Source organism: Canis lupus, chromosome 6 (genome assembly GCF_011100685.1).
Source record: "Canis lupus familiaris isolate Mischka breed German Shepherd chromosome 6, alternate assembly UU_Cfam_GSD_1.0, whole genome shotgun sequence".
Taxonomy (NCBI): Eukaryota; Metazoa; Chordata; class Mammalia; order Carnivora; family Canidae; genus Canis; species Canis lupus.
In genome coordinates, this window is record NC_049227.1 from 42,667,848 (window position 1) to 42,687,294 (window position 19,447).

The window sequence follows — 19,447 nt, forward strand, 5'->3', positions numbered from 1 at the left end:
AGATTCCACTGAGAAAGTTCTATTTTTGAAGCTAAGGATAAGCAGAGTAAGAACATGTAAGAGTGGGACAGATGTTGGTCCACTGGCACTCATCCCTGAGGTCACTCCTGTAGTGACCAAGAGTCACTGAGATGCTGTCACCAGGTGGGCACCGTGAATAAGATGATCCTGGCTGCGAATGCTGGGAGTCCCAGGGCACTGCCAGGGAGAGAGGTTTTCAACTGGGGGACACATTTCCCCTGTAAACACCAAGAGGCAGTGAGAGGCAGAGAGGAATCCAGGGAGGGATTCCTGGGGGGGGGGGGGGGGGGGGCAGTGTGTGGCAGGAAAGGACACCGAGGCAGGCAACAACTGGAGATGGGCCCAGAGCTCCCATGGCGCCTCAGAAGAAACAGGGCAGTTCTGCAGGGGTGCAGGAGGAGGGCTGGCCTGGGTGCAGGGGCCCAGAGGGTCAGGGCGGGGATGCAGTGGGTGCAAGGAGAGGGGAGCAGAGGGCCGGGGAAGCGGGAGGCTGGGCTGAGGGGCGCCAGTGTGGCCAGCGGGTGCCAGGGCTTCCAGATTCATCCGGGTTCTCTCCTGTTTTTAGACCATTGACCAGTTCATATTGAAAAGCAAATTGTGTCAGATTTTGGCTAAGGGACTTTAATCTGACCTCTGGCTTGTATTCCATAACTCCTCCCAGCTCTATATTCTAAACCCTCAAGGTAAAAAATTTTAAATCTATGTAAAATATCCTCAGGATATAAAATGACATGTTAGAAATAAATACCAACAGTATAGTATTAAAGTTCCCATGTCCTGGTGATTTTTAAAATTCTTTTGAATATTATTTGAGGGGCACCTGGGAGACTCAGTGGTTGAGCATCTGCGTTCAGCTCAGGTCGTGACCCAGGTGTCCTGTGATCGAGTCCCACATCGGGGTCCCTGTGAGGAGCCTGCTTCTCCTGCTGCCTTTGTCTCTGCCTCTCTCTGTGGGATTCTCATGAATAAATAAATGACACCTTTAAAAAAAAAAAAAAAAAAAACAGACTTTCAGAAAATGACTCTTTAGATCCCCTTAAAAACATATTGTGGTAAAATACACAGAACATAAAATTCTCCATCTCTACCTAGACCACACTTTTGGGGGCCCCCATAGAATGGCTTTAAGAGAGCAGGGCTTAAAAAAAAAAAAAAAAAAAAAAGAGAGCAGGGCTTTGGTATTTTGACAACCTGCCTGCTATGCTGGGAGACCTGGGGAAAATCTCTATGGGACTTGAGCCTTGAGCCCCTCTGACGTCAAAGCGAGCAAGCAGAAGGGATCAACAGCCCCTGGCTACTGTTTATTGCTCTTACAATAGGAACTCAAATGCCTGTGTGACCCTTCCCTTGGGCAAAAAAAGAATATCAAGTGTTTTAAGTCCTCCTGGCCTTTTTTGCGTTCCCATCAGAGAAGCAGGAGGAAGCTGTGGCTCTGAGGTCAGGAATAAGAGAGAACCAGGCCTCGCTGGCACCTGCGGCCCACAGGACCTGTGCTGAGGAAAGCACTAGGTCCTTCACCTCAGTGAGCTGCCCACAGGGTTCCAGGGAGGCCCAGAAACAGGTAACGGGCATTCCTCAAAGCCCGGGATGGATGGATCCCGGGATCATCCATGTTCCAGAAGATCTGCAACTTCAGGAGAGAGCAGGGCAGCAGGGCAGTGCACGCAGTAAAGGGGGCGGAGCCCTTGTGGCAGGGAGCCCCGTGATGTCCTCACATGGTCATTATGAGGCTCCAAGTACAGCTTGGTCCAGGAATGGAGTGGGGTAGGGGCCAGTCCTTATTGTGGTGGATCCTGAAACACTTCCTTGGAAGGATGTTGCAGTCCCTTGAAACCTGTCATGGGGTTTTCCCTTGTGGGCGGTATGGTTTGTATTCAGTACATTTAACCGGGATCCTGCAGGAAACATTCTTCTAAGGGGTCATTCCTGGAACAGGGCTGCTTTCTCCAAGCCACTGGTTCACATTTTTAATTTTTATAGGCACAGAGGTACATAACAAATTGTAATTCATTCTCGCCTTGAGCTCTAGACAAATCACAGCCAAATTTTATCATGTGGAAAGAACACGGGATCTCATGATATTCATTCTGTGTAAATCTGGCCTCTGACTCAGTGCTATTTCTTGTCTTTTTATTTCAGTTTTCCTCTGATTAACTCACTTTTTACAATTTTGAATATATTTTTATAAGACTTTTGTGGGGAGGGTGAGGAAACCAGAGTAGAAGACAGACAGTCATGGGCTCATGGACATCTGAGAAGTACAGTTATCGTAAAAGAAAGCAACAACCTTAACAATCACTGTCAGACCCGGCATTGCTTTAATATATGGATTTCCAAGAATCTTATTTTTTTAATTTAAATTCAACTAGCCAATATAAAGTGCACAGTTTCAGATGTAGTGTTCAATAACTCATCAGTTGCATGTAACACCCAGTGCTCATTCCAGCAGTGCCCTCCTTAATGCCCATCATCCAGTTACCGCATCCCACACCCTCTTCCCCTCCAGCAACTCTCAGTTTGTGTCCTAGAGTCAAGAGTCTCTCATGGTTTGTCTCCCTCTCTGATGATTTCCCATTCCATTTTCCCTCCCATCCCATGTGATCCTCTGCACTACTTCTTATATTCCACATATGAGCAAACCATATGATAACTGTCTTTCTCTGATTGACTTATTTCACTCAGCATAGGGCCAAGAATTTTAAATAACCGTGATGGACTCTGTCACTGTCCTCCAGCCAAAGACCACCAGGAACACAGAGAAGTAGAAATTGGGTTTGTTGGTCCTTGCAGCCAGGGAGAGTACACAGAGAACCAGAGTGTCTCAGGAACAGGGTGTGAGAAACACACTATCAGAGGGTTACAGTTCTGCTTGGGTGATTTGGGGGAGGGCCCCAGGAAGGGGGGCTCACTCTAGAATGGACGCTGTCAGAAAGCTGGGGAGAATTCTGTGGTTGGGTGTTTTTGTCACAGTGACCTTTTGTCTGTGATTAGGTAAAAGCATGAAGTGGTTTTGTTTTGTTTTGTTGTGGTCTCAGAGTAACTGGGAGATTGTTATTATGTGGGATTGCTTGTCCAATAGGGGAACAGAATGAAGAGGTACAAATTCCAGTTATAAAATAAGTATGTCGCAAGAATGAAAAGTACAGCATGGGGGAACACAGTAACATAATGATGTATGGTGACAGTTGGCAACTACGCTTATCATGGTGGACATTTCCTGATTGTGTTAAATGTCAAATCATTATGTTGTACCCCTGAAACTAATGTACTCTTGTATGTTGACTATACTTTAATTTTTAAAAATAAACAAACAAATAAGAGAACAGAGTCCAGCTGTATCAAAGGAACTTGCAGCAACACTGAAGCCTACACTCCATGCACTCTCTTCTGAGCCACCAGGGGCTACTTTCTCAGTCCCCCACACCCCACCTTTGGGCCAATGACAAAGTCAGACCCCAAGACAATAATTCATGAAATCCAGATTTCTTCTCCCAATGCTGAGATTTTCCTAAGGTCAGAAGAGTGTGCACGGAGCATAGTTTATACTTAAACCAGAGTTCATTTTTTCTTTTCCCTCAATTATGGGATGAGTCATTGAACTATCGAAGTGACAGTGGCTGTGCCAGTAACATTTAAGGGTACGATACACTGGCCAAGTGTAAAATAGGCAATTAACAGAAATAAAATGACTATTAGTCATGGTAATAGGTCTCCAAGTCAAAAGGTAAAGTGACAATTTCTTTTTCATGGAAATAATTTTTTAAAAGATTTTAGTTATTTATTTATTTATTTCAGAGGGGGACATAGTGAGAGAGCACAAGCAGGGGAGAGGGAGAAGCAGGGATCCCTGGGATGATGACCTGAGCTAAAGGCAGATGCTTAAACCACTGAGCTACCCAGGCACCCCTGAAACGAAGTAATTAAGTTATCCTCTTTTTAATAGGATTGATGAGATTTCATTTTTCAATTGACATAAATTGAAACAGAATGTTAATCTCAATCTGAAGTCTTGAGCAGAAGCTGTTCACTTCTGAAATAGCATCTTCTAGAAGACTCCTAAGAATCTCAGTTTCAGGGATCCCTGGGTGGCGCAGTGATTTGGTGCCTGCCTTTGGCCCAGGGTGTGATCCTGGAGACCCAGGATTGAATCCCACATCGGGCTCCCGGTGCATGGAGCCTGCTTCTCCCTCTGCCTATGTCTCTGCCTCTCTCTCTCTCTCTCTCTCTCTCTCTCTCTGTGACTATCATAAATAAATAAAATTTTTTTAAAAAATCTTTAAAAAAAAAGAATCTCAGTTTCAGATTTCCAATAGCATGAACATCCAGTCCTCAGGAGGAAATGTTGTATATCTTTTGAGCTGGTATATATTACCCTAAGGATCAATACTTTACAATTCTGATGTTGGGTCAGTTAACAGGATATGTAAGCTCCTTTTCATCCAAGCTCAAGGGTAATTTACCTCAGGTGTCTTTTCCAGAGCATGAAATCTCCTCTTGTTAAGTGAGTGGTTTGGAAAGGCAGCTCAGACCTGTTAATGATAAAGCTAGAGTTATTGTATGAGTTCCTTGTAGAATATAATCATATTTCAATCATATCCTGTAATAGAATAGAATCTAACATTGGGGGTGGGATTTTCAAACACATGGACCAGCCTCTTATTAATTGATAAGAATATAACATTTGAGTCCCGGAGGGAATTCATCTTATATATGTTAAAACTAATGGTAATATTTTAGGCCATGGAAGTTTAAGGAAGCTTTGTTAATTTCAGCTTTTAGGATTCTACTAGTTTTTTGGTTTTTTTAGATTTTATTTATTCATGAGAGACACAGAGACAGAGAGGCAGAGACATAGGCAGAGGGAGAAGCAGGCTCCATGTGGGGAGCCCAGTGCAGGACTCCAGGAGCACGCCCTGAGCTGAAGGCAGATGCTCAACCACTGAGCCACCCAGGCATTTTTCCTAAAGGACTACAAAAATAAGTTAATGATAAAAGGATGACAATAATAGCAAAAGTTTGGGGGTAAAAGACAAACTTTATAGAGTTCCTTAATAACAGCACCAGTATAATGAGTGTTGTTATTAGAGAGACAAGCGGAAATTTCCTAGGATAGGAGATGAAATCAAGCAGATTTATTTTTTTCTTTTCCTACAATTAGAACCGTAGCTTCCTGGTAAGGAAAATCTTTAATATTCTCCGAGAAGAAAACAGAAAATAACCAAAACACATTTATAATCCATTGCAAGAGGCAACTGTATAAAGTCCATTAGCAAGTATGAAAGGCTCTCAAGACTTCAGTTCTTGTCCATATCCTACCTTTATGTTACACCAGGATCACATCATCAGCAGTGTGACATGTTTTAAAAACATCCTTGGCAATGCTTCTAAAGTATCCTACTGGGCAGCCCAGGTGGCTCAGCGGTTTAGCGCCGCCTTCAGCCCAGGGCATGATCCTGGAGACCCGGGATCCAGTCCCACGTCAGGCTCCCTGCATGGAGCCTGCTTCTTCCTCTGCCTGTGTCTCTGCCTCTCTCTCTCTCTGTCGTTTCTCCCTCTGCCTGTGTCTCTGCCTCTCTCTCTCTCTCTGTGTGTCTCTTGTGAATAAATAAATAAAATCTTAAAAAAATAAATAAATAAAGTATCCTACTGATGTTGGCTCAAGATTGCTGCCGGTGTATCTCTGCTATTATGAGTAATAAGACGAAGCATCTCTGCTAAACTTCATTTAACATTATTTGAGGTTACGCATCAGCCACTGTGAGAACGCAAAATTCCTCTTTATGCAACTTCTGCTTCTGAATTTTTCCACTTTCCGGTTTTCCAAATCAGGGATTTGTCTATGACAGTTTAAAAATAGCCTCTTTGTGTTCTTCCAAGAGTTTCTTTTCACTGTGATTACTGGAACACTGTCTTGGGCAATGCTACTTGCAGAGCAAGAAGGTCAGCCACAGCACTACCGTGAGATCCCCGGTCTTAGTGTTGTGAATGATGTTCTACTTTTATTATAACTATTTCCTTAGGTAACAGCAAATCAGCTAATCACCCCCCCCCTTTTTTTAACTTATCCAATCTTTATGGTTTTGTCAAAGTTAGAAAGCTCTTCCTAAAGCATTCCAAATTTGCAGGCTACCCCAAAAACATATCTGCTAATAGCACTGGTGCTTGCTCTTTTCCTTTTTAGCAGCTGGGAGGCCCAGGTAAGGATAATTATCTTAATCTTTGGAACTGATTTGGTTTCTGGAGAAGTCTATATTTCAAGTGTGAATTTAGGTCTGTGCTAGCATTTTTAAATATGAGCAAATACAGTGAGGTCAGGGCTATTCAAGGGAATTTCTAACAAAATGATTTAAGAGTGTGGGGAAAGCAGTAAAGGTTCTGAGAATCATTTGGTGAAGAAAAGGAACCTCTACTTATCTGTGTGTAGAAGCACATAAGCATTTTACATGAAGGACCCCAATATTAACTTTACTCATTAAGTGCATTATTTTTGTAAGAGATTATAGTAAAGGATCTACTAATATTTCATTTGTATGTATTCAGATACACAGGTACATAAACATACAATAAATATTACTTTAAAGATTTTGGCTATTGCTTTAAGTATCATTAACTTATCAGCATATTAAATAAAATAATAGGGATCCCTGGGTGGCGCAGCGGTTTGGCGCAGGCCTTTGGCCCAGGGCGCGATCCTGGAGACCCCGGATCGAATCCCACGTCGGGCTCCCGGTGCATGGAGCCTGCTTCTCCCTCTGCCTATGTCTCTGCCTCTCTCTCTCTGTGACTATCATAAATAAATAAATAAATAAAATAATATGTATCATATTAAATTCATCATTTGAATTAACTGTAATAATTTTTCTACATAAACAGAAAATCACATCCTATTTTATATAGATATATATACCTGTATCTCCGCCGTTACTATATCCAATACAATTAATCATCCACGCTAATTATTATCTTTAGAGTAACCAATCTTTTCTTTTTTTCTGCAGACACAAGAGAAACTCAAAGGGAAATAAGTTTAAAAACCATCCAGCAATTTTTTATGCATGTTTATCTCACATTATGTAAACCTTTTAAGAAGGCCAAAACAAATATACATGCATTATCATCCAAAGGCATTTTCATGTTTTGTTACTCTGCTGGCATTTTTAAAATAAGGACAAATTAAAATTAACTTTAGTAAACAGTGTTTTGTATCCACACCTTAAAAATCAACTTAGTTCAGTCTACCTGGAATCAGGAGATCCTGATGAATGATCCTTGGTCTTTGACCAAGTCCCAGAGACACATGTCACATAGATGGTCACACTACAGGTCTCAACGGCACCCATCCCGGCCAAACACCTGCTTCCTTCGCTCTTGCTCCTATAATGTTAACACCTGTATATATCTTTCTAACTGGCAGAGTTCACCAGTGACAATTTGAAATTATACGGGCCACTTTGGGGGGACTTTGAGGTGGGCAAATTGTTCGTTTGAGCGGCAACTTAAAATGAAACAAAAGACTCCAAGTGTCCAAAAGCTGGCTTTCTTTCATTGGGTTTAGGAGGCACAGTTCAGACTCTGAAATTGCCTGAAATTTCTTTAGCATAAGTAATTACAAAACGTGAGAAACTGTCTCTCTAATCATCCACTTCACATGTGAGTCAGACCCTTTCTGCTTTTATTGTAGATGGTTTAATGCCAAAGCAAACAGAAAGTGACTGGCTTATCACTCCATTGCATGAAGTTCAGCATTCGATGAAGCATTTCCAAGAGAATTTGAGGCCCAAAAACAAAAGAAATGTCACCAGGAATTGTTCGTCCTGTTTGTCTGAAGATATCGTTTTGTATAACTACAGAAGCATCTTCTTCGTTTGCCTACTTCGGGGATTATTAAGTGCTCGCTTTTTAATCTTAGGGCTTTTTTTAAATTTTATTTATTTATTCATAGAGAGAGAGAGAGAGAGGGGCAGAGACACAGGCAGAGGGAGAGAGAGAAGCAGGCATCATACAGAGAGCCTGACACGGGACTCGATCCAGGGTCTCCAGGATCACGCCCCGGGCTGCAGGCGGCGCTAAACCGCTGCGCCACTGGGGCTGCCCAATCTTAGGGCTTTTGTATGTGCGTGTCCCAGGCTGGGTGAGGGCTTCAGAGCTAGGTGGGAATATTGCTCTCCAGTGCCTGCTTAGGTTCCCAACCTGAAACCTTGAGAAAAGTAATGGTGGACTGTCTGTCACACCTGCCCAATCTGACTCTTCTGGATCATACCTCCCTTGAAGGGGGGGAGTGGTAGAAGCTCTACAAGGGGGATATTCTCACTAACAGAGAGGATTGTCTCAGACTGGAAGAGAAGGATGGGGGATAGATGAAGTGAGGAGGGAGGGAGTTTGACCTGGAGTCTGAGGTTCAGGGAGCCCCCAAATCCATACTGATAAAGGCTGGATTCACATTTCCCATTCAGGGTCCTTTGGGAGTAATTGCCTGGGACCTTCAGCACCATTTTCACCTGTGGCTGTGGCTACTAACAGTAAACCCTGCCAGGAACACACGAGCTTTGTTAGCTTTGGTGCCTGGTACTGGGAAATTTGTTTCCTCATCTACAAAATGGAGATAACTGTACCTACCTCCCAGCATCACTGTGAGGATGAGGTGTGATGGAGCAATTGGAGGGGCCTGGCACACAGAGTTTGCTGTGAAGATGATAATGGTGATGGTGATGACGGTGATGATAATACCTTCCATCAGTCTCTCACTGGGAGGAAAGTCTTGTCAACTGCGTTCTACGGCTTTCAGTTCCAGGTGCTGAGGTAGAAACACAAGGCTGTCGACAATTGTCACCACAGAAGACAGCTGGGGAGCAGGGGGCACAGGTGAGACCAATACTCTGGGCAACAGCAGAAACAGTATAAATGATCTGGCCCTTGGGTCAAAGAGGGCTCCTGCTATGCAAACATTGGCATAAAAATGAAGTGTTATCAGAATGGGAATGGTATCTCAAGTAGTTTCGCACAGCAAAAGAAACAATCAACAAAATAAAAAGGCAACCTATGGAATGGAGAAAGTATTTGCAAATCATATAACTGATAAGAAGACAATATCCAAAATACATAGGAAACTCATACAATTCAAAGGGGTGGGACTTAATAATCTGATTTTTAAATGGGCAGAGGACCTGAATAGACCTTTTCTAGGGGCACCTGGGTGGCCCAGTTGGGTAGACATCTGCCTTTGGTTCAGGTCATGATTCTGGGGTCCTGGGGTTGAGACCTACCTTGGGCTGAGCTGGGAGCCTGCTTCTCCCTCTGCCTCTGCCCCTGCTTGTGCGCGCGCTCTCTCTCTCTCTCTCTTTCTCTGTCTCAAATAAGTAAATAGGTAAAATCTTTTTTTTAAACAAGACATTTTTCCAAAGAAGATATACAGATGGACAGCAGGTAAATGAAAAGATCACTCATCATCAGGAAAATGCAACTCAAAACCACAATGAACTATCACTTCATACCTGTCAGAATGGCTCATATCAAGAAGACAAGAAATAACAAGTGTTGGTGAGGATGTGGGGAGAAGGGAATCCTAGTGCACTACTGGAGGGGATGTAAATTGGTGCAGATACTGTGGACAATAGTATGGAGGTTCCTCAAAAAGTTAAATGTAGAGCTACTATATGATCCAGCAATCCCACTTCTGGTTATATATCTGAAGGAAATGAAATTTCTATCTCAAAGAGATGTCTACACTCCCATGTTTACTGCAGCATTATTCACAATAGCCAAGATATGGAAGCAACCTGTGTCTGTGGATGGATGAAGACATAAAGAAAATGTGGTGTATTTATATAATGGACTATTACTTAGTCATAAAAAAGAAGGAAATCTTGCCATTTGCAACAACATGGATGGACCCCGACCATTACACAAAATGAAATGTCAGACAAATACCATCTGATCTCATTCATGTGGAATCTGAAAACGCCACACTTGCAAGAATAGAGAACATACTGGAGGCTGCCAGGGGCTAGAAGGTGGGGGAAATGAGGAGATATTGGTTAAAGGATACAAACTTACAGCTCTATGATGAATAAATTCTAGGGGTGAGTGCACAGCATAGAGACTACAGTTAGCAAGAGAGCATTGTGCACTTGAAAATGGTTGGAGCTCCTGGGTGAGCTCAGTCAGCTGAGCATCTGACTCTTGATCTCAGCTCAGGTCTTGATCTCAGGGTCGTGAGTTTAAGCCCCACGTTGGGTTCCATGCTGGGCATGGAACCTACTTGAATAAATAAACAGTTTTTAAAAACTGCTAAAAGAGTGGATCTTAAATGTCACCAGGGGGCACCTAGGTGCCTCAGTCGGTTGTGTCTGACTCTTGATTTTGTCTCAGGTCATGATCTCAGGGTCATGGGATCAAGCCCTGAATCGGGCTCCATGCTTGGCATAGACCCTGCTTCTCCTTGTCCCTCTGCTCCTCATCCCCCACCCCACCTCCTGCCAAAATGTTCTCAGCATACACACAATAAAAATGGTAATACATGAGATGATGGAGGTGTTCATTTACCTTATTGTGGCAGCCATTTCACAATAAATACCTGTATCGAACCATCATGTTGTACACCTTTAAAGTCCACAATGTTTTACATCAATTACGTGGTGAAGCTGAGGGAAGAATCCCAAGTAGGCCTCCTGAGTGCATTAGTTCTTTCCACGGTATCAGCACTGTGATTCTAGACGCATCCTTTTATTTCTTCTTCATATAGCCCTAAGTTAAGGAAACCTAGCAACATCAGAGAGCAGCCCATCAACCAAGGCCATGCATCAGTAGTACCACTGGCTGTTACTGCAGATTCCTGGACTCGCCCAGACCTGCATCTTAGGTGCACGCAGTACAGGGCACTCGCACTTATTTCTTTCCAGCCCCAGAAGCACTGCCAATGGTGCAACCAGGGTGGAGAGCCTCAGACTGCAGCAAGTGTCCTGGGCTGGGCCAGGCACTGCCCAAGTCCTCCAGGTCTGGAATCTGGAAAGGAGCCTTTGGGGGTGAGGTGGGAGGGGAAATAGTGAGAAACAGGTGGAGGGGGAGGAGGGAAGATGGGGGAAGGGGGAAGCAGAGAGCAGAAGAGGACCTTAACTGAGGCAGAGACCAACACACTGGTGGCTTGTTCTTTTTCATTTCCTTCCAAATTTCTTGGACTTGGGGGCGGGGGCGGGGGGAGGGTGGGGTGGGAAGAACATGTTCAGACACCATCACCTCCTTCCTCACATCCTCACTAAACATGCAGAACATGCCTGGACAGCCTAGAAGGAGGACTTGAGCCTGCGTGTAAAGGCTTCCACCCACGAAACTGAGTTCCCTTTAACACCCTGGTCTTCATGAAGAACTAGAGTCTGAAGTACTTATAAACCAGACCCTTGAGGCACCTGAGTGGCTCAGTGGTTGAGCGTCTGCCTTTGGCTCAGGTCATGATCCCGGGGTCCTGAGATCGAGTCCCGCATCAGGTTCCCCGCAGGAAGCCTGCTTCTCCCTCTGCCTGTGTCTCTGCCTCTGTGTGTCTCTTACGAATAAATAAATAAAACCTTTTAAAAAATAACAGACCAGACCCTTTATTGCTATACTTTTTGTGAAATTGGGAACTTGATAGCAGATGGAGCCAAGGGCCCCAAAGGTATTTTGTCGGAGTTACACAAATGTCTACAGACAGCCAAGGTAGGAAGAACACACAAGAAGGAAAAGAAACTGGTCAAGCATTCAGTGAGAAGAGGTAGGAGGAAGACGGGCAATCTGGAGGCGGCTTCTCACTGTGGCCCGGGTTCGAATGCTGGCTTTGCCCTTTACCCTCCGGGGACTCTGGGGCGAGTTACTGAATCTCTGTGCACCAGAATCGCCTCCTCGGATTACAGTAGCCCATACATGCCCCTTAGGGTTTCAAATTTTTCTCAGGAATCTCACTAATGGGCTGGGCACTCTTGTGAAATTCAGTAGTGACCAAAATAGACAAAGTTCAGACTTTACAGAGCTTTCATTTAGTGGGAGTTGATCTACTAAGACGAGAGAAGCACTTGGAAGCGGTGCCTTGCACACAGTACATGGCCAACAAATGTGCAGCACCTCCCGTCCACGTGGGACTCCGCTGCCCTCCTGCTGGGGGGTCTCCAGCAGCTGTCAGCAGATTTGGGTGCATGGGTTCTCATCCAAGGTCCCATGAGGCTCCATTGTTCTCTGAGATTTGATCCCGCATTTGGCTCTGGGCCTTATATCTAATACCTCTGAGAACAACATCGCCTCGGCCCAGACAGAGGGCTCCACTTCTCAAACCAGCAGAGGTTGGAAATGGTCTTTCTCCTGCTTTTTGCCTTTAGTCCAGGACACTAGCACCACATGGCGGCCCCCTGTCCCCTGCCCCGTGCAATAGCCCCTTCCCCGCCTCTGCTTCCAGACGCCTCGAGGAGTGATAACTTTCTGGCAGCCAATTCAAGTGTGACAACGTTGTTTAGGAAAGAGCACTGTTTTCCTCTTTCAAGAAGTGGCACGTCTGCATTTACTAATAATCCCGGTCAATAGCCATTGAGCACCCATTGCACATCTACTACATATACTTTCTCATCGAATTCTTGAAACATCTCTTTGAATTACATATTTCTTCTCCCCTTTAATAGATGAGGAAGCTAAGGCCCAGATAAAGTAAGTAACCTGCCCAAAGACACACAGTAAATCAGAGAGGAGCATTTGGACGGCCTCTCCCGGGACACCACACTGCCTACAAGAGGCCGCAGAGTGAAACCACCGGACCGGAGGACCCAGCAACAATCCAGGACTATTTCCAAACCCTGTGCAAGCTGACACTAGACAAACTTGGCAAGTAAGCCAAAAGGTCCTCACATGCCAAGCACAGTGGATGTTTCTTAGATGGCTTTGTGTCCTTTGTATTCATTATCAGCAAGAAACTCAACTGCACTGGCCAGAATATTTCATTCTAATGTAGATCTTTTTATTTTTTTTTAAGATTTTATTTATTCTTGAGAGAGAGAGAGGCAGAGACACAGGCAGAGGGAGAAGCAGGCACTATGCAGGAGCCCGAGGTGGGACTCGATCCCAGGTCTCCAGGATCACGCCCTGGGCCAAAGGCAGGCGCCAAACCGCTGACCCACCCCGGGATCCCAATGTAGATCTTATAATCACTTCAAAGTGGTGTCAACACAGCAACAGATATGGCCAGAGAGAGACCATAAGCCAGAAAGCATGTGCTGGAAAGCTTCAGAACAGTTCACTGGGGATCAAAACCTCATTGAGCTACAAGAAGCCTCTTGTATTAAAACCTCTGGGCTTGGGCCCCTGAGTAGCTCAGTGGTGGAGTGTCTGCCTTTGGCTCACATCGTGATGCTGGGGTCCTGGGATCGAGTCCTGCATCAAACTCCCTGCAAGGAGCCTGCTTCTCCCTCTGCCTGTGTCTCTGTCTCTCTCTCTGTGTCTCTCATGAATAAATAAAATATTAAAAAAAAGAAAACCACACACACAACAAAAACCTCTGGGCTTTTGGATAACATGAGAAGATTAGTGGAGTTCTAAATACAAAGAAAGTATGCAGAGAAAGGGTGGGGCCAGGTGAGGGTGGCAATGAGCTGGATCCGGCCGGAGCCAGGCAGGTTACAGGCTGGGCCCCAGGACACTGGGGATGGCCTTGTGTGTGCTCACGAGGTCTGGCCTAGAGCAGGGAAGAAGCCGGGATCCCCGGGCACCGCGGTGGTGCTGGTGGTGTGGTCCAGGAGGTGCCGACCCTGTGGAGCATCGGGGCTTGGGGACTGCCCCGGAGTGGGGGCCAAGAGGGCTGGGTCTCACCGGGCAACGTGGGATTCCAGGCCGACCCCAGCCTGGCTGAGCAGAGCCCGTTAAACCGGAAGCCGAGGTCACGAGCTCTTGCCAAAGTGCGTGGGGGGTAAGGAAGGGCTGTGGCTTCGCAGCACAGAGGGATCAGGCCACACCTCGGATCCAGCCTGGGAGACCAGCCCCCCCCCCCCCCCCCCCCCCCCCCCCCAGGCTGCTGGCTCCGGAAGCTTCTCACGCTGGGCCTGCGTCTCGCGCTGGGCCGCTCGGAAGGCGAGGCAAGGCGAGGCCCTTGGTGCACTAGCGGGGGTGGCTGAGCCCAGTCGTCCGGTCGCCTGCTCGCCTCGGGAGCTCACCCCGTTCACCGCAGAAGGTGCAGTAACCCATTTACTCGGGAGGGGGTGCAGCCTGGAGAAGGATGGGAGAGGGGCGTGGAGGCATCGTCTGGCTTCGGGTAAGCGACGCGGAAGGCTGGGGGACCCCGCACATCCCCTGTGCAGCAGGCCCCACGGCCACCAAGAGGTTGCAAGTTGAAGTCTCCGCGTCCTCTGTAAGGCCAAGTCGTCCCGGGCCCGGGCCGCACGGGTCGGGCGGCGCCCCTCTGCTGGCCGAACGCGCAGCTCCCGCGCAGAGAAAGGCCCGATTCGGCCCCGCGGCCCCGAACCTCCGACCGCTTGCTTGTCCGCGCCCCCGCCGCCCCCGCGCCCCCCCGCACACCCGCCGCCCCCGCACACCCGTGCCCCCGCCGCTCCCGCCGCCCCCGCACCCCCCGCACGGCCCCGCACACCCGCGCCCCCGCACGCCCCCCGCACACCCACCGCCCCCGCACACACCCGCGCCCCCGCCGCCCCCGCACACCCTCCGCCCCCGCACACCCGCCGCCCCCGCCCGCCCCCCGCACACCCGCACGCCCCCCGCACACCCGCCGCCCCCGCCGCCCCCGCACACCCGCAACCCCGCCGCCCCCGCACACCCGCGCCCCCGCACACCCGCACGCCCCCCGCACACTCGCCGCCCCCCGCACACCCGCACGCCCCCCCCGCACACCCCGCCGCCCCCCCGCCGCCCCCCGCCACACCCGCAACCCCGCCGCCCCCGCCACGCCCCGCCGCCCCCGCCACACCCGCCGCCCCCCGCACCACCCAGCACCGCCCCCCCGCACACCCGCCGCCCCCGCACACCCGCGCCCCCGCACGTCCCCGCCGCCCCCCGCTACACCCCGCCGCTCCCGCATAACTGGCGCGACCCGAGCCCGCGGCACCGCCGGTTCCCTCCCTGCCGACCCCACGAGCTGCGGGCAGGAGAACTGCTGGTTTCTCCTCACTCACTTGTTTTTTTTTCTGTTGCGGCGAAAGTGACATGAGTAAGAAGTTCATAACGTGAAACTTTTTGAAGTGAGCGATTCAGTGACAGCGAGTGAGCGCATTTACAGCGCTGTGCGACCGCCACCTCTAAGTAGTTCCAAAACATTTTCATTGCCCCAACAGGAACCCCCTAAAGGGGTTCACATCCATTAAAGGGTGAGTTGTTCCTCATTATCCCCCTTCCTGGCAACCCTGGCCACCCCCAACCTGCACTTCGTCTGTTTGAAGTCCCACATCTGGCTACTTCCTGCAGGTGGAGGCTGTGTGACCCGCCAGCCCGGCTTCTGCGCTTACACAGCGCGTTTGCGGTTCCTCCGCGGCGTGACCTGTGTCCGGGCTCCTCGTGGCGGAGTAATGTTCCCTGGTGTGGATGTACCGCGTTTTGTTTCTCCATCTGTTGACCGGCGTTTGGGCTATTTTCGCTTTCGGTTATTGTAAACAGTGCTGCTATGAACACTCACACTCATCTATTTATTTGAATAACAATTCTCACTTCTTTTCTTTTATCATAGGACTGGAATTGCTGGGTCAGATGGCAATCCTGTGTCTCACTTCCTGAGAAACCATCAAACCATTTCCCCACTGGTTGCACCATTTCACATGACCCCAGCACTGTATACGGGTTTCAGTTTCTCCGTGTCCTGGCTAGCGCCTGCGATTTTTTCTGTATCTTTTTAAAAAAATATTATTTTAAAAATTATGAAGTTGTACCATGGCTAATTTTTCAAAGCGAATTAACTTAATATTTAAAGAAAATATTAAGAAAATAATAGCATGGCATATACGGATAGGGCAGGTAAGACTGGCAAACCCAAAGCCTGCAGTTTGGAGGCAGGAAAACAGATGTAGGCCAGTGTGTCACTTTTCTCTGGCCCACACTACCTCCCCTCCAGCAACCCAAGCCAAACCCAAACCTGACTCTACAGGAGGCCGGCAAACATCCTCTATCTCCTTCATCAAGGTGAGCTCAGGATGAGGCAAATCTCTTCCAGGTCAGAGGGCCTTCCTTGGGTCTCCCATCTTCTTGCTGCAGAGCCCAAACCACCTCTGGAGGCCCTACTGTGGTCCTGTGCACCAGAACGCCCAGATTTGGATCACCAGAGCCCCCAGGCCAGGTCTGTGGGCTACCTGACTTCTCCCCATGATTTTGGTTTTTAACTTCATATTAAAGTATAAAGTACAGGAGTTTTAAGCCTGCAATTTGTGTCGTTTCACAAAATCGACACTCTGGGTAGCCAGCCCCCAGATGAAACAGAACATTATCAATACCCCTGAGCATCCCCAGAGGTTCATACTAACCCAAGAGTAAGCACTAGTTCGGCTTTTTTCTTTTAAGATTTTATTTATTTATTCGTGAGAGACACAGAGAGAGAGGCAGAGACCCAGGCAGAGGGAGAAGCTAGGCCTTCTGTAAGGGGAACCCAATGTGGGACTCAATCCCAGGACCCCAGGATCACGACCTGAGCCAAAGGCAGACACTCAACCACTGAGCCACCCAGGTGCCCCCACTAGTCTAACTTTTAATGCCACAGCTGAGCTTTGCTTGCTTTGAAGCGTATATAAACGGGCTTACAGAGTGGATACTTTTGCGTCTGGCTTCTGCTGGTGGGAGAAGTGTTGCTGTCTGTGCAACACTTCTTCACTGGAGTGTGTGACCGCCCTTTGTTCATGTCCACTGCAGTCTGGCATCCCCATTGTGTGGCTGTGCCACATGTCTTTATGTGGTCTGCAGGGGGCATTGAGTGGTCTACAGCTTTGAGCTCTGTGCCCAGTGCTCCTGTGACATTCCACCTATGACCAGGGTACACAGGCCACCGTCCACCCATGTTCTGCTTTGACAGATGCAACCAGTTGTCTGTAGCTGTGCCAACTTACACTCTCACCAGATTGCACGAGAGCTCCAACTGCATGTCCTCACCAGCACTGGGCGTTATCAAGCTTTTTCCTTTGGATTATTTTGATGGGTTGTGTGGTCATAGTTGTTTGAGGTCTTAGTTAATATTTCCCTGATAGCAAATACAAATGAGCTCCTCTTCATGTGTGTACGGGTCGTTTGGATTTCCTTTGTGAAATGCCTGATCAAGCCTTCTGTTTTCTGTCAGTTGTCTCTTTCTTACTGATCTGTAGTTCTTTATTCTGCTCATAAGCCCTTTATTATCCACTCTCATTCTGTGGCTTTTGAGAAATAGAATTTCTTAATCTTAATACAATCTTTTGTTAAAAGATTTTATTTATTTATTCATGAGAGACCCAGAGAGAGAGGCAGAGACACAGGCAGAGGAAGAAGCAGGCTCCTTGTGAGGAGCCCGATGTGGGACTCGATCCCAGGACCCCAGGATCACGCCCTGAGCCAGAGGCAGATGCTCAACCACTGAGCCACCGAGGTGCCCCTTAATACAATCTAATTTATCATTTTTCCCCCATCATGCTTCGTGCTTTAAAAAAAAAAAAAAAAAAGATTTGTTTATTTACTCATGAGAGAAAGAGGCAGAGGCACAGGCAGAGGGAGAAGCAGGCTCCATGAAGGATCCCGGGTCTCCAGGATCGTGCTCTGGGCCAAAGGCAGGCGCTAAACCACTGAGCCACCCAGGGATCCCCGGAATACAGAGCTTTCTTAAACAGGATACAAAAAGCACTAAGTGGGCAGCCCCGGTGGCACAGCGGTTTAGTGCCGCCTGCAGCCCAGGGTGTGGTCCTGGCGACCTGGGATCGAGTCCCACAACGGGCTCCCTGCATGGAGCCTGCTTCTCCCTCTGCCCCCTCTCTCTCTCTCTCTGTCTATCGTGAATAAATAGATAAAATTAAAAAAAAAAAGCTCTGGGAAAAAAAAAAAAAAAAGCTCTGTATTCCAAGTTCATCAAGGTGTTCTTTTACATTGTCATCTAAAAGCAGATCTTTAAGACATTTGAAATTAACTTTTGTAATTGGTGTGAGGTTGGGCCTGGCATTATTTCCATGTGCATATCCAGTTGCCCCAGCACTAGTTATTGAAAAGGCTGTCCTTTCCTGACCCCATTTTGGGGTGAGTGATGATAGCAATTTCTCTTCGAGTGAAGGCAGGCGTGGATGTAAGGCATTTTGCTTTCTCTAAGTCTGGGAAGAGGGTTGCAGTTAGGACTGTATCTGTCACAGCCACACAAATAGCAAATAGGCCCTAGGAGAAAAAGAGTCCTGCCCAGGAGCCAGGAGGCTGTCAGGAAATGAAGGAAAAGCCCCAGGGACTGACAGAGGTATATAAATGGGACATTCACAGGGAGTTCAGGGGATGGGGTTTTGGCTTGGCAAGTGCAAGACGGAAAATGCGGGCAAAGAATTGATTAACTTTGACCGGGTCCCAGAACCAGGGCTGCCCTAGAGTGCAGGAGCTGTGGACCAGGGCCCAGGGCTGCAATCACCATCAGGATGTCCCACCCATGGAAATCTACTGAGAGGAGCTGGTAAGGCCCAGGACATAGGCCAGCCTTCCCTTGTAGTGTGAGGGGTCAGCCCCCATCCTGCGCAACCATGATGGGCCCCAGACCACCTCATCCACAGAACCCAAAGGAAGAAGGTTGGGGCACAACCCGTGGAGCATTGCCTCTGGAGACAGACCTCCTGGATTGACATCCTGGATCCACCACTTGCTAGCTGTGTAAACATGGGAAGATGACTAAACCTCTCTGTGCCTTTGTTTCATTTTCTGTGAATGGCAGTAACAATAGTGCCTACTTCCCAGGGCTGATCTGAGGATTAAATTGGGCCTACTTGCATCTGCAAGTGCTCAATAAATGTCAGCCACTGTTATTACCTTGGACGGCTAAATTCAGCCTCCCCGCTGGTGCTTTTCCCTGAAAAAGGATCTTGAACAGCACGACCTAAGGGCCAGAATGTACGTCTCCAGCCTTGTCCAGGAGAAAGCGTGTCCACATCAGCTGGCCCCTGGGCACCTCTCCTGCCGGAGTCCTGGCTCAGGCTAAGGACTAACTGGGAGGACTCCTATGTGAGCCAGCCTGTGTACTGAGCCGGCCGGCCAGCCGGGGCCCCACTGGAGCCCAGCGCATGAGTTAGCAGGTGTGGGCGCCTGGAGAGGGTGCCCAGCCCCAGAGCCAGAAGCTGCAGCCTGCAGCCGAGGCCGGTGGAGGGTCTCAGTACCGCCACCCTGTGGGAAGGTGGACACTGCAAAGAGCTACCAGGCGGGAGCAAGTTCAGCAAGAAGCGGAGATCTGCCTGCGTTCTGCTCACCAAGGAACCGGCCCTGGCCCCGCCAGGACACCTGGACG

General features: G+C 48.1%; 2 long non-coding RNA genes across 4 annotated transcripts; one reads left to right on the plus strand and one right to left on the minus strand.

Annotated features, from left to right (window-relative positions):
• Window positions 1-941: 941 nt before the first annotated feature.
• Window positions 942-13,914, minus strand: LOC111096348. 3 transcript variants are annotated; one of them, XR_005361030.1, is made up of 6 exons: window positions 13,840-13,914; window positions 10,564-10,779; window positions 9,285-9,368; window positions 8,638-8,815; window positions 4,482-4,550; window positions 942-1,001 (listed from the first exon to the last, which is right to left on the minus strand). It is a non-coding gene; the product is annotated as an uncharacterized LOC111096348 (long non-coding RNA). The 3 variants fall into 3 exon arrangements; XR_005361031.1 differs by lacking the exon at window positions 13,840-13,914 and having other exon boundaries at window positions 9,285-9,364; window positions 10,564-11,159; XR_005361029.1 differs by lacking the exon at window positions 13,840-13,914 and having other exon boundaries at window positions 10,564-11,159.
• Window positions 13,915-14,046: 132 nt separating this feature from the next.
• On the plus strand, window positions 14,047-15,898 carry LOC111096505. Its single transcript, XR_005360397.1, has 2 exons — window positions 14,047-14,197; window positions 15,180-15,898. It is a non-coding gene; the product is annotated as an uncharacterized LOC111096505 (long non-coding RNA).
• The last annotated feature ends 3,549 nt before the right edge of the window (window positions 15,899-19,447 follow it).